Source organism: Carlito syrichta, unplaced genomic scaffold (assembly GCF_000164805.1).
Source record: "Carlito syrichta isolate Samal-C Ts95f unplaced genomic scaffold, Tarsius_syrichta-2.0.1 Scaffold4872, whole genome shotgun sequence".
Classification (NCBI taxonomy): domain Eukaryota; kingdom Metazoa; phylum Chordata; class Mammalia; order Primates; family Tarsiidae; genus Carlito; species Carlito syrichta.
In genome coordinates, this window is record NW_006948968.1 from 427,907 (window position 1) to 454,345 (window position 26,439).

Here is a 26,439-nt window from a genome sequence, read left to right on the forward strand (position 1 = left end):
AGGTTTTATGTTTAGGTGTTTGATTCATTTAGAGTTGATTTTTGTGTATGGTGATAGGTAGGGGTCTTGTTTTAATCTTCTGCATGTGGTCAGCCAGTTTTCCCAGCACCATTTACTGAATAGGTTCTCCCCTCCCCAGTTGGTGGTGGTGGAGGCTTTGTCAAAGATGAGTTGGTTGAGAAATTGAGGTTTTGCTTCTGGAATCTATCCTGTTCCATTGGTCTATATGCCTGTTCTTGTATAAGGCAGATACAAGGCTGTTTTAATTATTGTAGCTTTATAATAATGTTTAAAGTCTGGGAGTGTGATATCTCCTGCTTTTTTTTCTGAGGATTGTTTTGGCGATTCATGGTTGTTTATGTTTCCATATGAATTCTGTATTGTCGTTTCCAGGGCTGAGAAGAATGTGGCTGGTAACTTATTAGATATTGCGTTAAATCTGTAGATTGCCTTGGATAGGATGGACATCTTAACAATGTTGACTCTTTCAATCCATGAGCATGAAATTTTTCCATTTGCTTGTGTCATCTTTTATTTCTTTGAGCAGTGTTTTGTAGTTTTCATTGTAAAGATCTTTCATGTCCTGGTTAGGAAGATGCCAAGGTATTTCATTTTTTTCTGGCTATTGTGAATGGGATTGTGCTTTTTATTTGAGTTTCTGTTTGTTTATTGTTGGAGTACAGAAATGCAACTGTCTTTTGCACATTGATTTTATACACTGAGACTCTGCAAAAGTCCTTTATCAGTGCAAGGAGGTTTTTGACAGATTCTCTTGAGTTTTCTGCAGGGAGGGATAACTTGACTTCCTCTTTTCCTATTTGGATACCCCTAATCTCCTTCTCTTGTCTGATTGCTCCAGCAAGGACTTCCAAAACTATGTTGAAAAGGAGGAATGAGAGAGAGTGAGCATCCTTGTCATGTTTCAGATTTCAGGGGAAATGGTTCCAATTTCTGTCTGTTTAGCAGTATGCTGACTGTGGGTTTCTCATAGATAGCTCTTACTATTTTGAGGTATGTTCCATCTATGTCTAGATGTTCGTGGGTTTTTATAATAACAAGAAGTGTGCTGGATTTTATCAAAAGCTTTTTCTGCATCTAATGATAAAATCAAGTGGTTTTTGTTTTACATCTGTTGATGTATTTAATTATGTTTATAATCTTACAAATGTTGAACCAGCCCTGCATCCTGGGGATGAAGCCTATTTGGTCATGGTAGATGATTTTTGAGATGTGTTGTTGAATCCGATTTGCTAGGATCTTGTTGAGAATTTTAACATCTATGTTCATCAAGGATATTGGCCTGTAGTTCTCTTTCTTTTTTGGGTCCTTACCTGGTGTGGATACCAATATGATGTTAACTTCATAAAATGATTTGGAGAGGGTTCCATCTTTCTCAATTGCCTGGAATACTTTCAGTAGGATTGATATCAGTTCCTCCTTGTATGTTTTGTAGAATGCTGCTGGAAATCCATCCAGTCCAGGGGTTTTTTTTTGTAGGTGGTTTTCTTATCTCATAGTCAATTTCCTGGGTTGTTATTTTTATATTTAGGGTCTTGATTTCTTCTTGTTTCAACTTAGGGAGGTGGTGTGATGTCAGAAACTCCTCCATTTCCTCTAAGTTTTCAAGTTTGTTTCCATAGAAGTGTACACAGTAGTCTCTGATAATCTTTCGTATTTCTTCAGGATCAGTTGTGACTTGATCTTTTGCATTTCAGATTGTGTTTATTTGGGTTTTTCCTCTCTTTTTCTTGGTCAGTCTGGCTAGAGGACCATCAATCTTGTTTATTCTTTCAAAGAACCAGCTTTTTGTTTCGTTGATTTTTTTTGTCTCCTCTTTTTGTCTTCTATGTCCTGAATTTGGGCTTTTATTTTGGTGATCTGAATTCTTCTGCTGAAGTAAGGGCTTTGGTGGTCATACTTTTCCAGCTCCCTTAGGTGATTTGTTAGGCTGTTAACTTGTGATCTTTCAGTTTTCTTCATGTGTGTTCATAGAGATATGAATTCCCCTCTGAGTACTGTTTTCATTGGCATCCCAGATGCTTTGGTAATATGTTTCTTCGTTTTCATTTGTTTCCAGGTATCTTTTAATCTCTGTTTTAATTTCCATGTTGATCCAGGAGTTGCTTAGCATCATGCTGTTTAGTGTCCATGTGTTTGTGGGTTTGGGGGCAACTTTGTTGGTGTTGATATTTATTTTTTTCCCACTGTGGTCTGAGAAGGTGCATGACAGGATTTCAGTTTTGTGAAAATTGTTTATGCTTGATTTATGGCTGAGGATGTGGTTGATCTTAATACGTTTCACGTGGTGATGAGTAGAATGTATATTCCATGGTTATTGGGTGGAGTACTCTGTAGGTATCAATTAAGTCCATTTGGTCAAGCGTCACGTTGAGGTTTCAGATCTCCTTGTTGATTTTTTGTCTTGATGACCTGTCTAGGGTTGTGGGTAGGGTATTTAAGTCCCCAACTATGATAGTGTTAGAGTCAATATCTTCTTAAAGTTTTCCCAGAAGTTGCTTTATGAAAGTTGGTGCTCCTATGTTGGGTTCATATGTGTTTAAGATGGATATTTATTGTTGATGGATTGAACTTTTTATCAATATGTAGTGACCTTCTGTATCTTTTAAAAATTTAGATAGCTTAAAAGATATTTTGTCTGAGATTAAGATTGTGACTCCTGCTTTCTTTTGTATTCCGTTCACCTGAAATTTTGCTTCCCATCCTCCTACTTTGAGTCTGTGAGTATACTTTCTGGTGAGACAAATCTCTTGGAGATAATATATTGTTGCCCATGATATTTTCTCCATTTTTCCATTCTATGTCTTTTCAGTGGTGCATTTAGTTCATTCACATTCAGGCTAATTATTGAAACGTGCGAGTTTATCCCTGTCATGAGGTTCTTATAGGATCTATTGTTGTTGTTGCTGTTTGTTTTCTTTCCTTTGATTTTTGGGTTGATTCTTGTGTTTTTTTTTAATCTTTTTCCTGAATTCTTGTGAAGGGCATTGCCTTTCTTTTTTTCCTTTCTTCTGATACTAAGTGTTTCTTGTAGAGTTTGTCTGGAGGAAGTGTAAGCCCTTAGGGATTGAATCTGGGAAAGATTTTAACTCTCCATCACTGATGAAGCTTAGCTTAGCTGGGTAGGTAATTCTTGGTTGAAATTGCTTATCTTTGAGAATTTTGAAGATTGAGCTCCAAGCTCTCCTAGCCTGAAGTGTTTCCGTAGATAAGTCTGCTGCTATTCTAATTGGTCTTCCCCGGTAGGTAGTCTGACCTTTTTCTCTTGCTGCCTCAGGAATTTTTCTTTTATATCTACTTAGTGTAGGTGAATTACTAGGTGTCTAGGAGTTGGTCTACTCATTTGTTGTCTTGCAGGGGTTCTCTGAATCTCTTGTGTTTAAATGGTTGCATCACTGATGAGATGAGGGAAGTTTTCTTGGATAATTTCATGGAATATTTGTTCCAGAGTGGTCTCTGTCTCTCTTTCTGCCTCAGAAAGTCCAATTAATCTTATATTTGGCCTCTTGAAATAATCGCTCATCTCTTGAAGGTTTTGCTCTGTCTTTTTAAGCTTCTATTCTATGTTTTGGACAGTTTGAGTTAGTTCCATATTTTGGTCCTCAAGCTCTGAGATTCCTTCTTCTGCATGGCTAAATCTGTTTTCCATGCTTATCAATTGTTATTTATTTCATTCATTGTATTCTTTGTTGCTATTATCTCAGTTATCAACTCCCTCATTCTTTCCTCTTGTCTCTCCTCAATTCTATTTATTCTTTCTATTTATGTCTTGATATCTGGGTTTGTGGTTTGAGACCCAGTCATTCTGGGGGCTCTTCATTGTTTGTATTCCAAAGTCTGTATTCTCAGTGGCTGACCTCCCAGGGAGGAGGTGTGTGAGACCCATATTCTCTTTTGGGTTTTCTTCATTTGTGTAGATTTTCCTCTCCTTTTTTTTTAAGGACCTCTTCTTTAACTCTGTTGTTCAGGGATGGTGGGTAGTTTTTACTTCTGTTTGCTCCATCTCCTATTCTTCCTTTTGTGGATCCTCTGGTTTTGTTCAATTCTGAAACTGGACAGTGAGTGTAGGGCTGTACTTTTTGCAGTTTTGAAATTTAATTGAGGGGGAAGCTGTGATTCAGAAAGTAACTGCAGATCTCAGTACCCACTGACAGATGTGTGGGTCCCCTGGAACCCACTTCCCACTGTCTTACAGTCTGTCCATGCAGTGGGGTGTATAGGTTTGCCCCCTGAAAGCAAAAGGAAAAGAATGGAAATAGGAAGGAGGGGGATGAGAGGAAGGTGGCGAGAGAAAGAATAAGAGGGAAAACAGATAGGCATACCAACTAACAAATGAAGAGACACAAAGACAGAAAAGATTTTTTAAAAAATCTAAAACACGGCTACTTGGAAGGCTGAGGCGGAAGGATCGCCAGAGCCCAGCAGGTCAAGGCTGCAGTGGCCGGGAGTGGCCACTGCACTCCAGTCTGGGTGACAGAGTGAGACTCCAACTCAAAAAACAACAACAACAACAAAAAAAAAACAACTAAAACATACAATTATACAAACTGACAGAAACCTCCCATTGGTGTACTCTCCCTCAAAAATACTCTATATACAAACAGAAAGTCTAAAAAAAGCAATAAAATAACAGAAACAAAGCAAGTGCAAAAACATAATCAAAAACAGAATGAGAGGAAAAAAAGAAAAAAATTCAAACAAAAAACAAACAAACAAAAATGAGCAAAGCAGACAAAAAACTAAACTCACTCTGAGGTGGTTTCTAGTCAAACTTCCTTTCAGCTCCGATCTCCAGCCCCTCCTCTCTGCTCTCAGCACAAGCTGATAGGACTGCTCTCAGTGTGGGTCAGGTGCTCCAGGCCTACTGTGGGAGAAGGGTGGATCAGATCTGGACTCACCCAGCTTGCTGCCTTTAAAATCTTCCACTCAGATCTGATGTGTCTGTGCCTGATCCAGTATGGGGGAAAGGCCACTGTCTCTCCAAGTTTGATGCGATTACTTCTAGGTCCCAAGATGGAAGCTGGGTGAAGCTGGGTGGGGCAATGCAGGTCTCTGCCTGGTCCCAGGACAGAGAAAATGACTCCAACTGGCATTTCCTCACCCCCTCACTGGTGGTGGGGCTCCTCTCCAGCTCTTCCTGACGCTCTCTATGGATCCTGGGCTGCAGCCACTTTATTGTCACAGGTGATGGTGTGGGCCCGGCTCCAGGTGATGAGGATCAGCCGAATTCGGCAGACTTTTCTCAGGAGAGTCCTGAGAGCCACAGAAGATCCTGTGTGCCTGGGGCTCTAATCTCAGGGTGGTAGGGCATTGCAGTCACCTCAGAGTAGAACCCCGGGGGCATGAAGCTGAGTATCCCCTCAGACAGACTTTTACTCACCCACCAGCACATGCCCAGTCACGCTGAGAGTCTTTATGAACACTCGCTTTTGCAAAGACTCTCACAGTCTGACCTGTCCCGTTACCATCTTGCTGGAAATCTGCATTGGCTCTTATATGATATTAGAAATGTTCCCTTTAGTAAAATATGCGCGAGTTTAAAAAGTGTTATATGGAAAGGCTTCAAATGAAAAAACCTCGTCCCTACTCTACTTTACCTGCTGTGGTGGCTAATTTTTCTATGTAAACTTGACAGAGTCAAGAGATGCCCAGAGTTTTGGTTACACGTAACTTCTGGCTGTGTCTATGAGGGTGTTTCCAGGTGAGATCAACACTTGAATCATTAGACTGAGTTAGAAGTTTGCCCTCCCCCGTGTGGGCAGGCCTCATTCAATCTGTTGAGGACCCGAGTAGAACAAAAAGACAGAGGAAGGAAGAATCCACTCTCTCTGCTTGGTCTGGGACATGGTCTTCTGTTTCGGACGTCATTGCTCCTGGTTCTTAGGCCTTCGAACTTACACTAGAAGTCACACCATTGGTTCTCCTGGCCTTCAGACTTTCAGACTCAGTCTGAAACTACACCACCAGCTTTTCTGGGTCTCAAAGTTTGTAGATGGCAGAAAGTGGGACTTACCAGCTTCCATAGTTTTATGAGTAATTCCTTACAATAAATCTCTCTCTATGTGTATGTGCTTATATATACATAAAAATATATGTATTCATATTTATATCGATATTATATATAATATGCAAATATTTATATATAATTTATATATAAATATAATATACAAATACATACATTTATATATTTATATTTACATGTATTGTATTTATATTATAATTATATTTGTAATACATAATATATAAATTTATATTATAAAAATAATAAATATAATTACACATATAATCCTGTTGGTTCTGATTTTCTCGTCAACTTCAACTAATATACACCCTGTTCTACTTCCTAGAGGCAACCAATTTTAACTTTTGTTTCTTTGAAATTTAAATAATTACAGGCAGAGGGCAGACTGGGCAGACTGTAGTAAATTGCAAATGTGGCCACAAATTCCTCCCAATCTGTCACATTCACCCCTGCAACATGACTTTGCTGCTCCCCCATCAAGGGGCAGAATCTATCTCCCCACTCCTTGAATCAGGGCTGAACTTGTGACCATCTTTGTCCAGTAGTGTAATACAGAAAAGACATTTTACAAATTCAGAAGCTAGGCCTTAAGAAGTCTTGCAGTTTCTGCTTTTGATCTTTTGGAATGCTGTCTTGTGATGGTTGTTTATGAAAGATGATCTAACCTACAGAAGAATGAGAGGTCAAGTGGAAAAGAAGTGAGGTGCCCCAGATATCAGCCAGCACCAATGACCAGACATGCTAGTGAGGCCTCTTGGACTCTGCAGCCTGGCCATCTCTCTAGCTGAATGCAGCCTGCAGGTGAACCCAAGCAAAATCAACAGCCAAGGAGGAACTGCTCAGTCAAGTCACAGAAATATGAACTATAGCGGTTTAGGTAAAGAAACAACATTGTCCATTCATTTCTTGCTATGACAAATTTCATTGCTTCACCCTCTTCTGCCACCTACTACCTTCTTTTTTTTTGAGTTGGAGTCTCACTCTGTCGCCCAGACTGGAGTGCAGTGGCCGCTCCCGGCCACCGCAGCCTCGACCTGCTGGGCTCCGGCGATCCTTCCGCCTCAGCCTTCCGAGTAGCCGGAATTACAAGCATGCGCTACCACGCCCAGCTGATTTTTTTTTTTATTTATTGTAGAGATGAGGTCTCGTTGCCCAGGCGGGTCTCGAACCCATGGGCTCAGGCAATCCACTCACCTCAGCCTCCCAAATGCACGGGATTACAGGCTGAGCCACTGAGCCCGGCTCCTACTACCTTCTTTTTGTAATTTTATCATTAGTCTTGATTATTCTGTTCATCACCTTTGCAACCTCAAAATAGTTAAGTCTACATTTCTTGTTCCAAGAATAATAATATTTACGGATGTCCCACTTTCTAAGATAAAAATGCTGTTGCTACCTCCCTTCTTTCTACTGGTATCATCCCCTTTTAAATTTCAGTTTTTTTAGGTTCAACATTTTCTTTCCTGTTTAATACAACTTTTTTTGAAGTCTAACTACATTAAAGAAGTGTAGAAAGTGGAAAGCCACAACCTTTCCTCAAGTGACCACATCTCTGTAATCAACACCTAGATTTAGAAATAGGACATTATTCCCACTCAGAAGCCTTCATGTGTTCCCTCCCATTTACTACTTTCAATCAAATATAACTATCATCCTGAGTTATAAAACTATGGATAAATTTAATCTATTTTTGAATATTCTATAACTGTAACAATGCAGTATGTCCTTTTCTGTCTCTGCCTTCTTTTGTTCAGCAGAATGTTTGTGAGATTTATCCCTATTGATAATATTCAATAGCATTTGAATAGCATTTCATTGCATGAAAGTACCACACTTTAATTATCCATTCTAATGTTGGTGCACACCTGGGATCTTTCTAATATTGGGACATTAGGAATAGTACTGAAATAAGGAAATAAGTGTTATTATACATATTTTTTATGAACTTACATACACATTTCTGTTGTATATACACCTAGAAATGGAAATACTAAGACATAGGATAGGTATAAGTTAAGATTTATTGGATAGTGTTAAATAGTTTTCCAAAGTCCTTGTACTAATTTGTATTCCTACCAGCAGTATTTGAGAGACGGTCTTGCCTTATAGCTTTGTCATCATTTTATCTGATGTTTTGTTATAACCATTCTAGTGAATGAGTAGTAGTGTAACATTGTGTTTTTAATTTGCATTTACCTGATTATTTGATTTTTTTAAGGCTTCTATAGCCGGGTTATTTAAAATTTTTCATATTCTATTATGCTGACATATAAAATTAGCAGTGTTTTATGTATGTGGTCTTGTATCCAACAACCTTGGTAAATTTACTTAATAATTTTGAAATTGCTTTGCTTATTTTTAGCTTTTGGTACATCACCATATCATCTGTGAATAAAGCTGTATTATTTCTTTCTTGCTTGCTAATTCTTGTGATTTCTTTTCTTGCCTTATTTCATTGGCTAGAACCAGCACAATGTTGAATGAAAGTGAAGATAGAAGGCATTCTTGCTTTATTTCCCATTTCAAGGGCAATATTCTCAATATTTCACCTTGAAGAAAGGGTGTTTGTTGTGAAATTTTGTATAGATACTTTCTATCCTAGTTTGCTAATAGCTATTATCAAATGCTTTTCTGTATTTATTAAGATGACTATATATTCTACTCCTATTTTTTGTTGTTAAAATGGTGAGTTACATGAGTTGATTTGCAAATATTAAAACATCTTTAAATTGCTAGAATAATGCCTACTTGGCTGTGATATATAATCCTTTTTGAAAAAAATCACTGGATTTGATTTGTTAAGATTCTGTTTAAAATGTATGCCTCTATGTTCATGAAAGAGATTGGCTTGTGGGAATCCCGAGAGCCTAAGTTTGGTTACTTTTATCCAGACAGACTTTGCATTTGTTTCCTCCAGGAACTATGGGTACTGCCAATAATACTTCAGCCCCTTTTAAGAGTCCTCAACTGTAGAGCTGTTATTAACATTTGCCTATGGGGCAATCTTGCCTTTGCATCATGACAATCTCTTCTGCTTTGTTTTTTAATGGGTACATTTATATATACAAGATTAATAAGCAAAGGGATAAAATTACCCCAACTAAAAATTGTGCTTGCATATACACATTTTGGTCATGTTTTTGCTTGAATCAAACATCAGGTTAAAAAACAAAGCCACCATGGTGAACATTGTATCTCATGGGAGGCCATACAACACACACATACATACACATTCCCAACTTTTCTCTTTCACCAGTTTATTCATATAACCTACACATTTGTATTGCAAGCTTGTGTATTCTTTTTAATATAAATACCTAAGAAAGCATTCCAAACATGAGTAAACATTCTGATTATAAGAATTTAAGTAGTGAACAAGCAAGCAAATGAAAGTTTTTAAGTATTGAGGAGAAGTTTAAAATTATAATTATAATTTTAAAGGAAACAAGTGAACACGGGATGGCCAAGGAACAAAAGAGTCCACATCGCATTCCATCAGAGACAACCCTGAAAACAAAAGTAAGGAGAACTGATCACATCCCAGTTGTCAGCTGTGCTAATCACGACTGGGGAGCTTTTGCAGAGGATTGGAGCTACAGCCTCCAATGCTCAGAGCAGCAGGATGGCACTCGGTGACTGGCAGCATTTGGAGATGTGTGTACAGCTTCTTTATGAAAGGAAGAAACTGGGAGATGGCAAAGGTAGGGTTCTATTTCAAGCTAGAACAAAAGAAAGAAAAACAGACAATAAGCCACAACCTTTCACTTCTGGGATCATCACATTTCAGTCTAAGAATGAAGTTGTCCTTCCAGCTACCTCTTCTCCGTGACTCAGAAGCTGCAGCATTTGCCATAGCAAGCACACTTCAATGTTTTCCCTATGATTAAAATAGCATTTATTTACTGAAAATGAAAATGGCAGTAGCATTTATGGATGTGTTTACTTACTTTTATTATTAAAGTTCAGTAATTTTGTATGAGACTATACACGTTTGGAGTATTTTCCCCAATCTTAGCTTATGTCCTGTTTTTTTAATTACTATGCAAAATGTCATAGCTTGATGGTTTTAGAAACATATACTGTATGAATGGTAAAATTACTTTATACTTGATCACCGGCTCACTTGTCTTTTTTCTTTGTCTGTTCTTTCCTCCTTCCTTTTTCCCTTCCTCTCCTCCTCCTTCATTTCTTTTCTTTCCTTCTTTTTTTTTTTGCTTTTGGCTTTTAGAAATTTCCTTCACTTTCTTGGGACCTTGGCAAAGCATTTAAAATCACGTTGTTGTCATTTATGCAGGATTCAGGTTTCAGCAGCAAGACCCTTCAGAGCATTCAACCCACTATACTCCCAGAAGTGAAAGTCTCTATCCACTTTTCATCTTGCACAAATTTGTGGAAATCTCTCATCCATCCATGTCCCTTCTGATTCTCTTCATTGTTGTTGACTTTGACCTTTTTCATTTTTTAAGTTTCATCTTAATATAGTCTCTGGAGGGAGAGGAGATAAATGTGTGTGTGTGTGTGTGTGTGTGTGTGTGTGTGTGTGTGTGTGTGTATTCACATATTATTCTGAACCACAAACCAGAACAGTTTTTTAAGCTTAAGATTAAGTATGCTCTGCTTTGTTCATTAAAGGTTTTAATTGAGCACAAAAAAACCACGTTAAAAATAAATTAAAATGTCAACCTAAGCTCTAAGAAAAAAATGATCAGGTAGTTAATGAATTTCAAAATAATAAAAAATATTAAGCACTTTCAGAAAGGAATTTCCAAAGATTTTCAAAGCTTTTTTTTTTTTTTTTTAAGTCTGACTTGTTGTAAGCAGGGGGCTGTCGTTTACATATTTTAAAACATTTTATTTCTTTGAATAAATGATGTCATAAGGTAACACTTTACCTTGGAATGATCTCTAAGCTTTTGTAATATTAATTACTCTTATTCATGGGGGATATGGGTTACTCACATGGTCATGGATACAAAGCCTTCTTAAAAATAAATGAGAGATGGCTTTTTTTCTGATATCTGGCTAGTTCATGTTTTGAGCAGTATACTTTTCAGTTGATAATATTAACTGTGCATTCATTTGACAAGGGCATTTAGAAATACTCTTCAAATATGATGGCAGACATATTCCTCCACTAGCAGTATTTGTATATTTCTATCCACTTTTTATCTTGTATAACTTTGTGGAAACCTTTCATCCATCCATGTCCCTTCTGATTCTCTTCATTGCTGAAAAATAGTGGTTACATAAATGTCTAGAGCAAATGCAGGAGTTTCTTTCTGCAGCATCCTTCGGCCATGTAGGTAGTTGTCATTATTTTAGCCCTCCAGCATCGAAGCTCCTTCCATATAGTGGCCCAAGTCACTTTCAAGACAACAGTTCTCCTAAAGATAGAGAAAGAGATGACAAATCTGAGGTGTGGTATTCTTCAGAATCTAAAGGCTTTTGTTTGTCATTTTCTTCAAGTTCAAACTTGGTCTCAGAGAAAGCCTAAGGCCTATGCTTAACGACTAAGTTTCTCTTTCTCATGCATATACTCATGCACACCTGTGGGCCTGGGACTTTGAATTTGAACTGCAGTCACAAGGATAAGATGAATGACTGGAGTCATTTAGTCGATCCATGTTCTGCCAAGGACTTCGAGCTGTTCCTGCCCCTAAAGTCTTTGAAGATGTCTATTTCTGCCTCTTTCCCAGTGGTTTCTTCAGTCTTCAGTCACGTGATCTCTTCTTTCCCATACATTTTCTTTCTACCTAATCTACATAATTATTTTTTGTCCTTTACTAACCAACGCCACTAATGTGACTCTACTTATGACACAATATGATGGAGGTCATGGGTCACCAAGCAGTGGTATTCTTAGGAATATCAGGAACCTCTGTCAGTCCTGGTTAGCTCTACAAGATGGGATTGTAGTAACACGTAGACGAGAAGACTGCCTTCATTCCTGTTAATGTTCAGAACCATGAAATAAATGATCTGGCGCAGCAGGACTGAGCATACTCACTTTGGTTTCATTTCCAAAATTGGAGCAGGAGCTCGATTCAGCACAAGAAACTTATCAGAAGCAGAAGGAACAGCAACGGGTGAAGCCACTAATTCCCCTCGGCCAGCCTAACCAGGGTAGAAAGGCTGCACTCATTTGCTTAAATGGTTTCTCCTTTCCTATGTTTTCTGTTACCACTTTACATTTTTTGAGTTGGAGTCTCACTCTGTGGCCCAGACTGGAATGCAGTGGCCGCTCCCGGCCACTGCAGCCTCAACCTGCTGGGCTCCAGCGATCCTTCCTCCTCAGCCTTCCGAGTAGCTGGAACTACAGGTGCGCACTACCACACCTGGCTAATTTTTTGATTTTATTGTAGATAAGAGGTCTCGCCTGCCCAGGTGGATCTCGAACCCGCGGGCTCAGGTAATCCACTCACCTCAGCCTCCCAAAGACGCGGGATTACAGGCTGAGCCACCGAGCCCGGCTCTCCACTTTATATTTTAAAATACTTTTAATGCAGAGGCATTTCATCATAAATAAAATAATATAATAAAACCCACTTACCAATGTACTACATAGAACTAGGTTCAGGAAGTATAACAGAAAAATGAAAAACAGTGGCTTTAAAAAGTTTTACTTTATTATTTATTTATTTATTTATTTATTTTTCCATAACAAGAAGCTTGGAGGTAGTCAGTACACAGCTAATATGGCAGGTCGCTTCTTCCCATTGCTTTCCACCCTTGGCACCAGCTTGGCTTCTAGCCCCATGAGCTGAAGAAGGCTCTGCCACTATCCTGCAGGACAAGGACAGAAAGGGGCCTTCTGCATATACAAAACTTTGCTGCTGCTGCTGCTGCTGCTATATTGCATCAGGAAGCACATCCCAGGAACTTTGCCTACTTCTCTTTGACCAGAATTATGTTAAATGGCCTTTCCAGGTGCCAAGAGACTTTGGAAAATGACATTATCAACCTTATTAAAATTGGGGTTTTGTTAACAAAGAGAAAGAACAAACAGGTATTGGGCAAACAATGTGTCAGTGTCTGCTGTCACCTACTACCAAGATTTAATAGATGTCAACATTTTGCAAATTTGAGTCAGATATTTTGCTTTCTTTTAAAGACATGAAAATTTGCAAATCAAGCTAAGCATCTATCCCCATCTCTCTTTTTTCCCTCTTCCACCCCAGAGGTAACAATTAACCTGAAGTTGGTATGCGGAACTCCTGGATAGTTTTCCATATTTTGACTATGTATACAGGTCTGGTTTCTGAAAATGCTAGGCTATATAAATTGAACACCAGGCGTACTCAGCCCTGAGGCAACCCCTTGCTGAAGTGTCCTGGGCTTGGCTAGAGGCAGATTTACTTCTGGTTTCTCTTATGAGGGTGTGATCTTTTGGGACCAGTCTCCAGGTGGTCCCAGAGCCATTCTTTCTTTTTTTCCTCACTTCATAAGGCTACTAAACCCAAAGTTCAAGTTTGCCTAGATCAACAAAAGCTCTCAGGGCAAGAGTAGTTTAAATGCTCTGGTCTCCGACTTGCGCAGATGGGCTATCCATGAAGGCAAGGGCAAGTAACACTAGAAAAGCTATTAATATGCAGAATTTCTCAGATACTTTTTTCCCTTAACTTATGATTTTCTTCCTTCTATACTTTTTGAATTTATTGTTTTTCTTTGTCATTGATTTTTATAAAATCAGTATAGTTACTTAAAGTGATGAAATTCTTCTCTATGAATACTGCTTGATTTATATTTCTAAAGTTTTGATATATAGTATTATATTAGGATTTATTTCTAAAACTTTCTAGTTTGATGATCCCCAAATTATGCATAATTATACATATTTCTGTAAACACATTTGTTGAAATATATGATACATTCAGAAAAGTATATAATCATAAAATAATAGTTGTATAAATAGTGACACAAAATTCTTTTGGCCAGAACTGCCGTCTTCCAGTAATTCGCCAAAATGACGAACGCAAAGGGAAAGAGGACGGACACCTGGAACATGTTCTCCAAACCGTTTAGAAAACATGGATTTGTACCTTTGGCCACATACATGCAAATTTACAAGAAAAGTGATATTGTAGACATCAAGGGAATGGGTACTGTTCAGAAAGGAAGCCCCACAAATATTACTATGGCAAGACAGGAAGAGTCTACAATGTCACCCAGCATGCTGTTGGCATTGTTGTTGACAAACAAGTCATGGACAAAATCTTACCAAGAGAATTAATGTGCATATTGAGCATATTAAGCGCTTGAAGAGTTGAAACAGCTTCCTGAAACACGTGAAGGAAAATGACCACAAAAAGAAGGAAGCCAAGGAGAAAGGTACCTGGCTTCAGCTGAAGTGTCAGCATGCTCCACCCAGGGAAGCACGCTTACTGAGAACCAACAGAAAGAAGCCCAAGCTGCTGGAACCTATTCCGGATTTTTTTTTTTGAGTTGGAGTCTCACTCTGTCATCCAGACTGGAGTGCAGTGGCCGCTCCCGGCCAACGCATCCTTGACCTGCTGGGCTCTGGTGATCCTTCCATCTCAGCCTTCCAAGTAGCTGGAACTACAGGTGTGCGCTACCATGCCTGGCTAATTTTTTGATTTATTGTGGAGATGAGGTCTCGCCAAGTTGCCCAGGCGGGTCTTGAGCCCGTGGGCTCAGGCAATCCACTCACTTCAGCCTCCCAAAGCGCGGAATTACAGGCTGAGCCATGGAACCCAGCATAGGACCTATTCCCTATGAATTCAAGACTTAATAGGTGTCAAAAATAAAAGATCTCTGGACCATAATCAATAATTAAATAAATAAAATTAAAAATTCACATGAATGAACACATTCATGTTAACACCATCCAAATCAGGAAATAAAATGAAACTCTGACAATCTTTGTCTTTTAATAAAATTGTTTAGTCCATGTACATTTAATGTAAATATATATCTACATCTATACCTATATCTATATAAATATATATGGATATAGATATAGATTTGAGTTCACTTTCTTGTAATTTTTCATTTGTCCTATGTTCTTTGTATCCTTATTCCTCCTTGATTTCTTTTGGAATAACAAGCATTTTAAATTATATTTTCTTCCTATATTAACTTTTAAATTATATATCTTTGTATCATTCTTTTAGAAAATACAGTAGACATCCTTGACTTGTTACAGTCTAGCTTATAGTAATAGCTTTACCACTTCCCAATACTCAGTCAATGTTCAATGGTGAAAATCAGTCACGTTTGAAGTTATGTCACCTAGTGTCATATGACCACCAGATCCAGTATATTTCTTCTGCATGGGCCAAGCCCAAACTTCAGTTCATGCACAGAATTGGCAATTACTTCCAGGGAACAAGGATGCTGACAGTTGTCAGCTCACTTCAAAAGGGCTTTTGAAAAAGACTTTCCTTCTGAAAGTCAGAATAATCTAGTCATCATTGCTTCCATTACTCATTAATATCTGGACCAGGTAACTTCCTGAGACATATACTTTTATAATTTATCTGGTTTTCTGGTTGTTGAAGTGGGAACATTGGGCTGTCAATATATCTTGTCTAGGAGCAAAAATTGTCTCCCCTTAAAATTTAAAGTATATAATAGACATACTAAAAAAATATTAAAATTAATCACTATGACTACTCTTCTTTTGAACAATATAAGAACTTCAGAAAGTTTTAATCCTAACTACTACTTCTCATCTTTATGTTATTTTTATATGATTTATTGTAAAGAACCCTTAATTAATAACAGAGAATTAACTACTCAGATGGGCAAAGATATCACTGAAGAATATAGGAATAGCAAGTGTATGAACAGCTACTATCTTTAGGATTGGGGGACAGTACCAAACAAAGGGGCAGATTTGGAAAAGAGCTTTTCCCCATGCTGAGATTCAGATTCCACTGGGGAGGGTGTTGTTGAGGTCCCTGCATGGTGGAGAAGTTTGCTAAGATACCACAGACTGGGGCTGGAAGATAGGCAAACTCCTTGCTAGAATGCTGGCTACGTTCCTAACAGACCCCTCGCTGGGCTGAGTGAGGAACTTTCTTGGAGTCACCCATTGGAACGCCAGTGGGACTCACTGGAAAGTCACCTGCCGGGGTGCTTTAGCAGAACTTGCAAGAAGATATGCACCAGTGAGTCTCTCACATACTACTGCTAGTGGAACTGACCCTTTATAAACAAACCTCCCACTGGCTGCCACAGGAGACAGAATAGCAAAGCAATGGAACCAGGAAGTGAAGCTTCTTCCACTTGTTGGTTTTCTCAGGTCTCTCTACTGCCAAGTCTAAAATGGTGCCATCTGGGGTTCAGCTCATTATCCCAAAGAGGAGCACAGAAGAGTGGATTAGGAGCCGAGAGGGATACATTGATAACTGAAAGAGATTTTCATTGGCTCACCCTTGCTTCCTGTACCTCAGTCCTTCTCCTTGTGTTCAACAGTTTGCTTTCTGAAGTACATCCTGTAGTAATTATTTCAACAAGCGTCATTGAATGCATTCTCTCGGCTTTGTTTATTCCAAATTGTCTTTATTTTACCCTCAATCTTGAATGACAGTTTAGCTGGGTATTAAATTCTCTGCTGGTTGGTTATTTTTCTTTTCTTTTTTTTTGAGTTGGAGTCTCACTTTGTCGCCCAGACTGGAGTGCAGTGGCCGCTTCCGGCCACCGCAGCCTCAACCTGCTGGGCTCCGGCAATCCTTCCACCTCAGCCTTCCAAATAGCTGGAATTACAGGCATGCGCTACCACACCCGGCTGATTTTTTGATTTATTGTAGAGATGAGGTCTCGCTGCCCAGGTGGGTCTCGAGCCCAAATCCACTCACCTCAGCCTCTATTTTTCTTACAAACACAATGATCTTGTCTTATCTCTATAGCTGTTATTGAGATTTTTGCTCTGAGATTAACTATTATTTATAGGATATCTGTTTTTTGTTGTTTTTAATGTTTTCTCTTTGGTTTTATTCTGATCTAGAATTTCATATCAATGTTTCACATTTTTATCCTGTTTGGGAGTCTATTTCTTCCATCTGTGGAGTCATTTTCAGAAAATCTTTATCAATTCCAGAAAAATCTCACCCATTATCTTTCCAGATGTTGCCTTCTTATTTGCTCTGTTTTGTCCTTCTGGAACTCTTATTATCTGCATTTCAAAGCTTCTTTCTTTCTCCATGCATCTTATAGATATTTTCATCTCCTTGACTTTCAGTACTGAACTCTTTTCTTGCCCATTATTTTCTCTACAGTTATGTTTAGTCAGTATTTAATTAATTCTTTGAGGATTTTTTTTCACTTGTAAAAGTTTTATGTGGGCCAGGAGCAGTGGCTCACACCTGTAATTACAGCACTTTGGAAGGTTGAGGCAAGAGGATTGCCTGATCCCAGGGGTTCGAGACCAACCTGGGCAACTTGGCAAGATTTGTGTCTACAATAAAAATTTAAAATTAGCTAGGCATGGTGGCATGTGCCTGTAGTCCCAGTTACTCAGGAGACTGAGATGGGACGGGAGGTGGGGGGGATGGCTGAGCACAGGAGCTTGTAGCTGTGGTGAGCCATGATTGTGCCACTGCACTCCAGACTGGGCAACGGAGTGAGACTCTGGTTCAAATTTAAAAAAAGCTTTATGTAGTTATTTTCAAATTTGCCTGTTCTTTTCACGTCTTTCCCATTTCTTCTAATTTGTAAACATTCTTTTAAACATACTTATGTTCTTTTCTTTTAAGTTGTTTTATTATCAGATATTACTGTAGTTTTAAGCCCCATGATTATTGTATTTAACAATACTTCTTCATGAAAGATTGTTTCCTTGTGAGTTTTAAAATTTTTGAATTGTAAGTCTATATTCAGTGTGTGTGCACGCATATGTGTGTGTGTGTGTGTGTGTATTTGAATTGAGAAAATATACTTTCACAGTTAGGTAATGTAAATTTGAATTTTAATAAGGCAAAGACCAGGGATTTTGATTGTTCAGTTGTATTAGTCTGGGTCTAATTGGGAGACAGAACCCACACATTTTATTAAGGTATGATAAGAAAGTAACTAAAAAGAAGTAAAGAGAATGCTGAATTGGGATTCTAGGACTGACAGAATGCAAGGAAGGATGGATTTGGAAGGGAAAGGGGCTCCCCAAGACTAGGGCTCAAACCTCACACATTGTAGCTCACAGGTAGGTAGAGGAGCTTACTGGGTTGTCCAGACTCAATTGTTCCACAGTCGCTGGGCAAGCAGGAAACAACTCCCTGGGATGCAGTCATACCAAAGCTGCTGTGTGGGTACACAGGAGGATTGGAGCCTTTATTGTGTGTGTGAAATCTGGAGCATGTAATATCTGTGTCAGGAGGACCACGGAAAGGTGGTCCCAAGTCTGGCTAGGATGGTGAAGCCACTGAAAGACTGCAGAACACCACTGAATGTCCCACTGCACCCACACTGCTGAGCAACCATGTAGCAGGTGTAAGAAAAAACACACAGGAGCCAGGAAGAGAAGCCCCTTTTCTCTGGCAATGTCTCTCCATCGCCCTCTGCTGACAAAATATAGCATGGTGCTAGAAATACATAAGGTGTCCAGTCTATTATCTGAGACCAGGTACTAAAAGGGGAACTTTAAGTAGAGATGCAATAAATTAATAAATGTTTCAATTTGTCAATCCATCAGGACTGATATTTTACTAATCCGGAATGTGGGTAAATACACACTTCCTTGATCTACGTGGCAGTAGATAGAATATTGTTAGTTCACCTCTCAGGAGGTGCTACCCTTTGAGAGTTCAGGTTCTGCTCAAGGGCCTTCTTTCACTTCCCACCTCATGTAGATGCAGAGACTCCTCTCCTGTTCTCTCATGGACATTAAAGCCCAAGATCCTAGAAAAGTGACATCAGTATTCCCTTGTCCAATGTGGCAGCTGCTCAACACTCCCTACTTTTCTTTCTAGTTCTCCTTTCATTATTACCACTTTCCTGACTAAACTCAGGTAAGCATTAAAAACAAACTGACATACATTATACCCAGCATTTCTAAGTGGTAGTAGAGGGAGGGATTCAGTCTCTGTTACTCCGGCAGCTTAACAATACCTGGTCTTGTTCTCTTTTCAGTTTTCTTTTGCTGTTTTCTGGACCAGATAACTTCCAGAGACATATGTGAGAAGATTTAAAGTATAAAGAAAATAACCCTTGCTGCCAAGTTGCTTTAATTTTATTTGAGCATATTATCAGACTATGACTGTGAATTTGGGATAATTAATAAGCTAGACTATCTTGAGCTTGGTAGAGTGGCTTGTACAGTGGTTGTCCCATGTGACTTTCATATGTTCGTTTTAATAACACTTGTAGAGATGAATTCATGCCAGCAAGAAAAGACTTTAATTTCCATCTGACTGTTCTGCATACTTGGGTGGGTGTGTAACCAATTTCCATGTCATTAGTTATGTAAGGTGTCACTTATCTCATTCTTATTAACTGGATCCACATTTCTGATTTGTTTCTGCAATGTATTAGTACAACAAATAGGTTATGTTGTACACTGGCTGTCCCCTTGGCTTAATTTTGGAAATTGGTGCATTATTTTACTGGAGAAACTTATGCTCTGGAAATGTAAGGAGACCTTCCTCTGAGCTCCTGGACTAGGTGTCACATTTTGAGACACCTAGACTATGTTGCCTATCAATTGCAAGATAATTTTTATTTACTTGTCTGACATTCCCTCCCAATTAGGAGATCTTTGAGGATGGGATCCTGTTATCTGCTCAGGGCCCAGCACATCTGGGCTCAGCACATCTCCCAGAAAGGAGATGATAACTAAATATTTTTTGAATAAGATACAGTTTGCCTGGGATCATACAGCTAGGAGTATAACTTATCTGTGGAACCACCATACTTCAGTACTTTTGCTGGAGTGAAAGGCATACAAGGGAATTATGTGTGAGTAGGAAAGCAGATTCCAGATTTTAGAATATTTTGTATACCATGCTTAGATTTTTGAATTATCTGAAGGCCATGGGAAACCATTCAGGAGTTTCTATCTGAAGAAAGAGATGGTCAGAAATGCATTTTATGAAGCGCGTTTTGTTGGTTTTACGTAGACCATGTAACCATATAAATGGCTCTCACTGAACATCAGTGGAATAAAAGTGGGTAAAAGAATGAATCAGGGAGGTGCGCCTTGGCTTTCCACAGTACCCTTTGGTTTTGTTGTCTGAGACAGGATGTTGAGCTGGGAAATGTTATAAACTGAATTGTGTCCCTCTCAAATTCATATGTTGAACCCCTAGGCCCCAGTACCTCAGAATGTGACTGCATTTGGAGACAGGACCTCCAAAGGAGTGAGTCAGGAGGAAATGAGGTCATGTAGGTGGTCCCTGATCCAATCTGACAGGAAGAAGAGGACATTAGGACACACAGACACTGGGGTGTCTGTGCCCAGAGGCACAACCCTGTGAAGAGGCAGCATGTGGGTGGCAATCTGCAGGCCAAGCAGAGGCCTCAGAGGAAACCAGTCCTACTGGCATCTTGATGTGGGACTTCCAGCCTCCAGACTTTAAGAAAAGAGATTTCTGTTGTTGAAGTCTCCCAGTCTGTGATATTTCGCTATGGCAACCCTAGCAAACTAATAAAGAGGGCTTCCTAATAGGCTGGCACAGCGTGGTCAACCCTGCCAGCTCTCAGATGGAAGCAGCATGAGTGCCAGTGTAAAGCTTTTCTCTTCTTGCTGGTTGGAGGACTCAAGAGAGTTGGTAAGATGTGGTAGAAGGGATTTCCATGAAGCATAAAAACATTTCCTCAAATGTAGGAGATGAAGTATGAGAATGTTTGCCAGTAACTTCTCGGACTCAAGGAAAGTGTTGATCAGATTTCAGTAGATTCCCACCAGAAAGGAAAGGAATTCTGCTAAGTGGTACCATGAAATATTGTCCAGCCTTCTGGGTCTTTAGTAATTACTTTAATTATTTATTTACATTTTATTGAACATGCAAATATACTCTGTATTGAGGCAAATAATCAGGCCCTATCAGTAAAGTTAATTAGAATAACCCAGTTAATTAATTAGTTAATTACTATTAATTTGACACAGACTTTGCCCTCTGCAAGATAGCAGTTTAGTGAATAAGACAGAAATGAAAACACAATTAGGGCTATCATGGAGATATTATCTGCATGCTGTGGGGACACTGTGTACCTAGGAAATAGGGAAAGACTTGTCACAGGAGGTGATATTTAACTGGGTCTTAAAGTATGTGTGGGAGCTCATTGGGCTGCTAATGGCACTGGGGGAGAAAGAGCATTCAAGGCCATGGGGAAAACCCTGTGCAAAGGCTCAGAGGCATGAGGGGACATGGTGTGTTTGGGATCCATGAGGACTTCAGCGGGACAAGATACATACAGGTGGGAGCAGACAGCTGCAGGAATTGGGACTGGAAAAGCAGGCTGTTGCCAGGTGGTAGAGGACCTGGGATTCCCCACTCATGAGCTTGATGCTGATCTTGTAGGTCACACACTGAGTGAGTCTCACAAGCTGACTATGGCCGCTGTAGAGGGACCCAGCTCTCCAACAAACTGCCTTTGCTGCCCCACTGGCCATTTCTAACATGATCATATGTTTGCCCCCCCCCGCTTCTGTCCCTTTCCTACATTTGTCTCTGAGCAGAGTGAGAGGGAGAGTAGGAAGTGAGATCAGACGGGTGGGAGGGACAATAACGTAGGCCTAGAAGACTATTGTGAAGATTTGACTATTTCTCTTAGTGACACAGGAGCCTTTGGGCAGAGGAATGGCAAAATTTGACTTAGGTTTTAAAATGATCATGCTGGCTGTGGGGTGGAGAAGTAACTGCTGAAAGTTAAGTGTAGAGACAGGAGTTTCAAAGATGCCAGATGATGGTGCTGCTCTGGCAGAGTGAGCACATTTTTGGTTGCAAGAAGAAGTGAGTGGCTTTAAGTGGGAACATGAAGGGAGGGGATGGTGAGGAGAACTGAAGTAAGGAAGGAAGGGTACCTGTGGATGCTAGGAAGCCCGTGGAAACCAATTAGGGTAGATAGTATTCCCTTACTTGACTACCCAGTGTTGAATTCTCTCCCTATTTGGGAGGAGAGAGTTCATCATTGTGTGTATTGGAAGGTAAGGCTGCCACTGCCTCTAAAGAAGCTCCTGGCAGAGAATGCCAGAGAGAATGGGCTTGGGACTCAGGCCACTTGGTGTCTACACCCAGAACCTTCACTTCAATGGAAAGACCCACGGAAGACGTTCAATTAGCTGAGAAATTCTATATGATGACTGCAACAAGGAGAGGTCCCTGCAGGTGGCAAAGACACCAAAGATGGTATCTCAAGCAGTAAGTCCAGGTACTGTGGCTCATGTCTGTAATCCCAGCATTCTGAGAGGCTGAGGTGGGAGGATTGCTTGAGCCCAGGAGCTTGAGGCCTTCCTGGGCAACATAGTCTTGTCTCCCCCAAAAATCAAAACATTTGTCAAGCTGGTGGCACGCTCCTGTAGTCCCAGTTGCCAGGGAGATTGAGGCAGAAGGATCACCTGAGCCCAGGAAGACGAGGCTGTGGTGAGCCATAATCGTGCCACTGCACTCCAGCCTGGGCAACAGAGTGAGACTCCAACTCAAAAACAAACAAACCCTCAAAAAGAGTCTTCCCACTAGAACCCTTGGCCAGGCTTCCTCCGTCACATCCTGCCCCCATACAGACTTGGTTTTCCTGGCTTTTCTACTCAATTCTGTTGCTTGCAACCAAGAAAACCCTGTAGGTACAATGGTGGGAAAAATCTTCTTCACTGCAGAATTTTGCAGAATACTACTTTCCAAAGAAAGTCAGTTCTAATTAGAGCAACCCTCACTCAAGATTAGATGGAGGTGAGAGGAGGTCACAGAAGTGATTCAGTAGGAGGTTGTATTTAGATAGGACGAGGGTGGGGGTGAGAACAAAGATAGGCAGACACAAGGATGACATGAAGCAAAATGTCTTCTGAGATCAATTAGAATATCTCAGTAAAATTGACACATCATTTTTGTGACTTTTTTCTCTTAAAACTATTTGAACAATTCTTCTGAAGAGAGCTGCTGATTAAATTTTAATTCTGTTCTTGAGAATATTTAGTTGAGTGTTATGATTATGTAGAAATAGTTTCCTATGGACTAGGGAAAGTTGAATATGCTTTTTGTGGTTCTTTGCACTTCATAAGTTTTTCTAAGTGGAAGAAGCCTGATTTTTATGATCAATTTGAAACTTCAGTTCCAGATAATCAGAAGTCAGAAGTTTAGTTGTGAAAATTCAGTTTCACTCCATTCAAGTAAGGAATCTGGAGCAAATGATCTCAAAAACTTCCTGTAGTCCTAAAATTTTGATTCTACTTTAAACTATTAAAAACTTATTAGGACATTTAAAATATGCAGGAAAGTTTTGAAAATTCAGTAAAGACATGATTATAACTATCATTTAGACTTATTATATCATAACTGTTTGCAATATTTGCTTCAGGTTTTTCTTTTAGTTTTTTTAAAAAATTGAACTGGTACATTGGCTCATGCCTGTAATCCCAGCATTTTGGGATGGCAAGATGGGAGGATCACTTGAGGCCAGGAGTTCAAGATCAGCTTGGAAAATGCAATGAGACCCGTCTCTAAAAAAAAAAATTAAAAATTAGCTGGGTGTGGTGGCACACACCTGTAGTCCCAGCCTCTCGGCTGAGGCAAGTAATTGAGGCTGCAGTGAGCTATGATCACACCTTGGCACTCCAACCTGGGCAGCAAAGCAGGATTCTATCTTTAAATTAAATAAATAAGCAAATAAATAAATTGTCATGCAATAAAACTGGCTAAAACCGGGGCGGGAGGTGTGCAGAGTTCTGTGAATTAAACAATTTTTTATTGTGGTAAAATATACCTAACAAAAAACTGACCATCTTAACCATTTTTATGTGTCCAATTTATGAATTAAGTATGTTACCAATTACTACCTTTCCAAACTAAACTGAGTCCCTTCTTCCAGTCCCTGGCAACCATCATTTTGCCTTCTATCTTCGTGAAATTCAGTCTTATGAATTTTAACACATGTAGATTTGTGTTGTTGTCACCACAACTGGGATCCAAAAGAGTTTCCCGACCCCCCAAATCTGGGGTGTTGTCTTTTTACAAGCCCATCCTCCTATTGACCACCACTAATCTGTTCTTCACCACCATCTTTTTGTCTTTTCACAAAATTGACTAGTAAAGTTTGTGACCTTTAACACTGGCTTCCTACGCACAGTAGAATGCGTTCAGATTTGCCCACGTTGCTGTGGGCACCCACACTTTGTTTCTATTTATTGCTTCCTCAGCCTCCTCTCCAACCCAGTTCGCCTCCTCTCTCACCGAAGGTGACACTGTTCTGGAGTCAGCATGCTAGAGTCTCATGAATACTTTTGTAGTTTTAGTACATACATGGTTAGGCACAAAACAGTATGCACTTTTCGTTTCCTATAGTTTAAACATAAAATTAATAGCATCTAACGTACAAACTTTGCTGCATATTGTCTTGATAACTCCCTGTTATGTTTTTGAGGGGTATCCATGTCGGTGCTATATTAATGCTGGGTTACAAATTTTCACTGTTATATATATATATATAGTCACATATGTGACTGCATATGTATTCATCCATTGACCTATGGATGAGCATTTTCCCCCTGTTCATCTCTCTGACTCTTTATCTCGCTCTGACTAGCAGTGTTTGGTTCCTTCCTCACCCCACCCCCTCCCTAGGATCTCCAGCTCCATAGCAGGCCTTACTGATGGTTAGAGACACACCCCGGGGGTGTCATGGGAAATTATGAACCTACAAGCTGGCTGATTGCTTGCTGAATACCTGGACAGAGTCTGTGTTGGATCCCTTGACTCCTAAGCCCAAAGTTACAATGTGGTCTTAATCCTGGGTGTATGTTGCAATCGTCAAAGGAGCCTTTTAAAAAGGGAAGAGGGAGAGGGAGGGAAGACTGAGAGATAAGGAGAGAAAGAGGGAGAGGAAGAAAGAATTAAGAAATTAAATCAGAATTAATTTCAGAATTGTTATATATATTTCATATGTTTTTTAAAAGCCCCTAGTGATTTCAAGTTGCAGCCAGGGTAACAAACCCCTGATTAAAACAAACAAACCTGTGCTTCAGACAGCACTTTCTAGCCTTCTAGAAAATTTGGGAGTCCCCCCCGCAAACTCTTCAGTTCCCCTATCCCCCTCCCTTTTTAGCCTCTATGGAAGAGCCACCACCTGTGCCTGCTTCCAGAACCTGACCCTGAGGCCCCAGTCCCACTCCTGAAGGGGTGTCTAGTTGTTTCTGGAACACAGGGCTGTTTATCTAGTTTCTGAGCCTCACTACAGTTTATACATTTCCTCCATTTGTTCACTATCTAATATTTCTCTGTGTTGGAGCAGAGATGTTGCCCAGAGCATGAACTTACAGAAGTGCTTCCTATCTGAGACTCTTGAAAGCACACTTCACCTTCTGAAAGGACTGCTATTGTACCTTCAAAGGAACATATGCTGTCGCTTTATAAATAGCTTCTTTTAGGGGTTTTCCTTTTTAAAATGAAAAATTATTGCATTTTTCTCATCTCAAAGGTAATTCAGGCTTCCAGCAAAAAGTTCAAATGCTAAGGAAATATATGATTTGAAAAGTAAAAGAAAGTCTACCATAATCATTTTCCTACAGATGATTACTGCAAATAATTTTAAGAATATTTTCCCATACTTTTGCCATATACATACTGACTTTTAAAAAATAAAGATGGAATTACAGTAAGTCCCCTGCATATGAACGAGTACTATTCTGAGACTTATTAGACAATAAGTCTAACTTGTTCATAAGTCCAACAAAGTTAGCCTAGGTACCCAATCAGTTATACAGTCCCAGCTGCATCACCACTGCTTTTGTGCTTGCTTCTGTACATCCTGGGTTTGAAATAAAGATACTCAGAGATTACTATGTACACCTGTGTATAAACAAGCTCGAAAACCTAAATGAAATGGAGGACGTTCTACCATCATGCAACCTCCCAACGTTGAAACAAGAAGAAATTGAGACCCTAAATAGAATAATAACAACCCAAGAAATTGACTATGTCATAAGAAAAAATTCTACAAAACATACAAGGAGGAGCTGATATCAATCCTATTAAAGTATTCCACAGCCGGGCTCGGTGGCTCAGCCTATAATCTCGTGCCTTTGGGAGGCTGAGGTGAGTGGATTGCCTGAGCCCACGGGTTCGAGACCCGCCTGGGCAACTTGGCGAGACCTCATCTCTATAATAAATCAAAAAATCAGCTGGGCGTGGTAGTGCATGCCTGTAATTCTGGTTACTCGGAAGGCTGAGGCGGAAGGATCGCCGGAGCCTAGCAGGCGAGGCTGTGGTGGCCGGGAGTGGCCACTGCCCTCC

At 39.7% G+C, this 26,439-nt stretch overlaps 1 pseudogene; it reads left to right on the forward strand.

Annotated features, from left to right (window-relative positions):
* Positions 1–14,003: 14,003 nt before the first annotated feature.
* LOC103249732 overlaps positions 14,004–26,439 on the forward strand; it is a 15,481-nt pseudogene continuing 3,045 nt past the window's right edge.